General features: G+C 42.0%; 1 long non-coding RNA gene across 2 annotated transcripts; it reads right to left on the bottom strand.

Moving 5' to 3' along the window:
• Nucleotides 1-123: 123 nt before the first annotated feature.
• Nucleotides 124-3,498, bottom strand: LOC144245330 (uncharacterized). Of its 2 annotated transcripts, none has more exons than XR_013339227.1 (4): nucleotides 3,405-3,498; nucleotides 2,179-2,435; nucleotides 721-787; nucleotides 124-542 (listed from the first exon to the last, which is right to left on the bottom strand). It is a non-coding gene; the product is annotated as an uncharacterized LOC144245330 (long non-coding RNA). The 2 variants fall into 2 exon arrangements; XR_013339226.1 differs by lacking the exon at nucleotides 2,179-2,435 and adding an exon at nucleotides 1,989-2,152.
• Nucleotides 3,499-4,321: the final 823 nt, after the last annotated feature.

Below are 4,321 nucleotides of genomic sequence, written 5' to 3'. Positions count from 1 at the left end.
AGTGTTTTTAGAAGAAAAGGCTGAGTGTCAGGAAAGTGGGATTTTAGCCGTCATGAAGCTTGTGTGAGAATTCTGGCGTCCTTGCTAGGAGACGCGGTAAGAGTAATGTGAAGAAATAAAATATGAATCAAAGAGCACTTCCATCCCTGGATTCCATATACCTTTTCAAGACCATTATATCCCGCTTGGGCTCTGACAATGTGTGTAGAAACAATCCAGAGCTGTAGCTTCAAGAGTTTCTTCACTTTTCCCCTGGCTCCCTCAGATGCAATGCTTAGGTTCCCTCAAGTCACTGAAAACAACTTATGAGCTTAGTTCATGTTTGGAGAGTGATACTGTATTCAGCTGGCAATTTATTTGTTGTATCCCAACTGCCCTGCCTGGAGTTGTTAGGCATATGCCGCACTTGGGGTATTTGACAAACTGACACTCTACCACATGGAGTGTCCAACTCAGCTTGTCAAATACACGGAGTGTGGCACTGCAGGAAGCCAGGTCAGGGGCTTCAGTGAGGAGCCACTGTCTTCCTGGGAGATGTGGCCCTGGAGGAAAAGAAAGAAAAAAGAGTCACACCCTGAGCCCCACAGAAAGTTCAGAGGCTAAGGACTAGCTGAAACATCAGAATATGTAAGTGGGCAAAACAGGCATAAAGCTCCCAACCAGAAGATGGATCTTTAGGGAAAGCCCAGCTGGGACTGCAGATAAGGCTCCAGTGCTCACCTAGGGATCCTCGGGCCTTAGTGCTATAGCTTTGGCATTTCTTGGAGTTCCAAGCTTCAGTGGGTTCCTATATGCAGTAGGGAAATAATTTGGTCATTGTCCTGCTTCTCTGACCTCAGGAAAGAACTAGACCCCAAATCAGTATCCATGACCCTCCCCATTTGCCAACCCTCCCACAGTATTGTAATTGTGAACATAGACTTTGGGGTTAAACATGGGCTTAAATTTCAGCTCTGTCATTAAGTAGTTGGGAAACCTCGGATAAACTATCTCATCTCTCTGAGCTCCAGTTTTTCACGTCCGCAAAATGGATTTGAGTACCTACATAATAAGTTATTGTGACAATAGCATGAGGTAATGTATGTAAAGGCTTTAGTTCAGTATTTTATACTCAAAAAATGGTGGTTGTGTTATAAGAAGGAAAGCAAATACCAGTGACAACTGATTTAACAGGGTCAGAACAGGTGAAACAGGACTGTTTTACGGCTTCAAGCTTGCCTAACATGCCCCCCCCCCACTTGTTCCATCAGGACTCAAAAATGGAAGCTATAAAAGAACCGTCATTTAGTCTTACCCACTCATATTATAAATAAGGAAATGAAGACTCATAGTGAAGAAGAGAGTAGCTAAAGGTTATACAAGTTGTTCGTAGTTTAGGGCTGTGCCGTATATCACCTCATTGTGTCTTTCAACTTTCCTCATTGTTTCTTTTACCTCTCTGCTCTGTATATCTCTCTCTCTGGGAAAAGGGAGACACATCTACAAGGATGGCAAAAGACTAGCAGTAGATGTGGCAGTGAGGTATTGGGATCTTTCAACCCACAGCTATTAGGGAAATAAAGAAGATGCCAGGAACATGGTCAGGCCTGGAACTTCCAGGGGAAGGGCCTTGGCAACACCCAGATCTTGTTCATTAAACATCCAGGTTGTCTGTGTTAAATGCTTCACCATCCCAGCTGTGGCAATTGATCTATGAGAAAGTATCATCTGGCTCGTATTAAATACTGGTATGACAAGTGGCAAACATTACAAGACTGTCAGGAATTTTAAAAAGTACCCCATGAGGCCATAAGGCCCTGTCTGAACTAAGACAAGGAAGAGGGACTTGTATTTTAGGAACAACAACATTTTTTTAAAAAAATCTTAACTCTCTTAGTTTAATATACGTTGATGAGGGGGTGACATGCTTTTCCAATTTGAAATATAAGAGTGGCTTCAAATATAAGTCTATAAACAATTTTCTCCACCCCCTCATTTCTCATACTTACTCAATTCATCCCAAGCCACCCATAGCAGCGAAAGCAACAATCTTGGTCACCATATATGGTATAGTGGGAAAAATCAGACAAACTTGGATCCTAATGCTGCCTTGAATACCAGGTAGCCAATCATAGCATTGGACAAATATTTCTTTGGGCTTCAGTTGTCTTTTCTGGAAATGAGAACAAGAAGACTTACCTGGCAGAATTGTTAGGAAAGTTTTCTGAGCTTTTCAGAGCTTCCCATATAGGAATTCACAGGCACCATGGCTAAGTCCTTGGAGCTGTGGGTTGAGGCTAGCCAAGAAAGCTGATTAATGGAGTTTGTATTCAAGGTGGCAAGACAGAACTGGACTGGTGCCTTTCTCTATCATTATGCTCATTGGGTAACAGTTCCATTGAGAAGGCCTGGATAAACTGGAGGTGACCTAAAAGCCTCCTGAAAGCTCTTTCTGACTTCATCAAAAAAAAAAAAAAGAAAAGAAAAGAAAAGAAAAAAGAGGGAGAGAAATATGAAGTGGCTAAATATTCCTTCTTAGTATACTCAAAATTGAAGAGCCTTATAGACCATGTAACTTTAGTATTAAATGGAAGGAGTCAGTGTCTGAGCTGAAACTGGATAGGTTTAATTCCCCCTCTTGATGATCTAGTGCATGCCTCTCCAAATGAGTGTATATAATAAAAACAGGTTCAATTGAGAAAGGCTTGCCAAACCCATAGGAAGAAGATGTGAATATCTACATAGAGATATTAAGGACTTCTGAAAGCTCTTCTCCTAGTCTCTCATAGTACACAAAATAAAATAATTTGTCCCCTATCTACCCCAGCAGGAGTAACCTAAAAAGCAGCAGTATGTGCCCTGCTTCTCAATCAGTTGGTTCTTCTCATACTGGAAGCAGTCAGGATTTTTTTAGGCATGGTTCAATCCCCTATTCAGCCCCACCCAGATATATTTACTTAGCATCTTTCTTATGTCTTTCTCAACAGAGGGTTGACAACCATAAAAATAAGGGATATAAAAACTAAATGAGCCTCTAGACACTATTCATCTAATATTTCTCTTCCTCTTCTTTGCAGAAGAGGCCAAAAGTATGAATCCCAGAAAGGAGAGAGGACTTATCAAAGATACATAGTGGGTAAATGGCAAATTCAAGACTGCTATTCAAATTTCCTGACCTGTGATTCCAGAGAACATTCCATTTCCATGTGGCTATCTCCTAAACAAAATCTGAGGAAGAAATGTTATCTTCCCTTCTCACCATTAGAAGTTTCAGAATAGAAGACCAATGGGAACCTTCTTCTCACCCAACCTTGACTCCAAATCCTTGAGGAGAGTCCAAAGAGAATGGGGTAGGTAGGTCCAAGCCACCTTTAGAGCTCCCCCAGCTTGGGAATCCAAGCAGAGAGGGCAAATGGATATTATACCTGTTGTTGGAGTGGTGCTTTGGTCTTGGAGGAGGCAAATGTTCCTTGGTGATGAGTCAAACTGCAGAGGCCAGAGGTAACTGGCCTTTTTGCCTGGAGCAGGATGGTTGTGTGTTTTGAAGGGTCCTTGATGTCTTTAAGAGGAAACAGAAATAAGGAAGATAAGGCTGAGGTTAGCCAACGGAAATCTGGGTACAAAATGACAAAACAGTGCTGTTGTGAAAGGGTCCACTACTGTAGCAACAGTCCCCACTGCCATCAACCCCCCAGCCTACTTGTAGCTAACCTCCAACAGATAATAGTTCTTTCTCTAAGATGCAGAGAGTTGAAGCAGAAAGCCTCCGGCTACCCTAGGCTCTACCTATGGGTCAGGGAGTTTTCCCTAGAGTTAATGAGGGAATTCTGGAATGTCAGAGTTGAGGCATTATCAAATGAAAATCTACACTGTCAAAATTGAGAAACAGATCCTCGAAGGGATGAAAGAAAATATCTGATATCAAAAAGCAAATTAGTGGCATATATGGAATTTAAATCCACTTCTATCAACTTCAAAGCATGTGTTCTCCCACTCTGTCAGAATGCCTTCTGGTCCTGAAATATCCTTTTTACCTCCCCTGATACAGCTTCTCAGCTGGTACAGCTACATAATTTGCAGGGCCTAGTGCAAAATTAAAATGAGTGGCCTCCTGTTAAAAAAAAATGGATTTCAAGATGGTGACAGTAGAACATTAAGCTGGGGCACCTGGGTGGTTCAGTCAGTTAAGCATCTGACTTCAACTCAGGTCATGATCTGGTGGTTAGAGAGTTCAACCTTGGCATTGGGCCCCTAGCTGACAGGGCAGCTTAGGATTCTCTCTCTGACCCTTCCCCACTCACTCTCCCAAAGCAAATAAACTTTTGAAAAAAAAAAAAAAAAA

This window comes from Crocuta crocuta, unplaced genomic scaffold (genome assembly GCF_008692635.1).
Source record: "Crocuta crocuta isolate KB4526 unplaced genomic scaffold, BGI_CrCroc_1.0 scaffold1391, whole genome shotgun sequence".
Lineage (NCBI taxonomy): Eukaryota > Metazoa > Chordata > Mammalia > Carnivora > Hyaenidae > Crocuta > Crocuta crocuta.
This window is presented reverse-complemented; position numbering and strand designations above follow the sequence as displayed.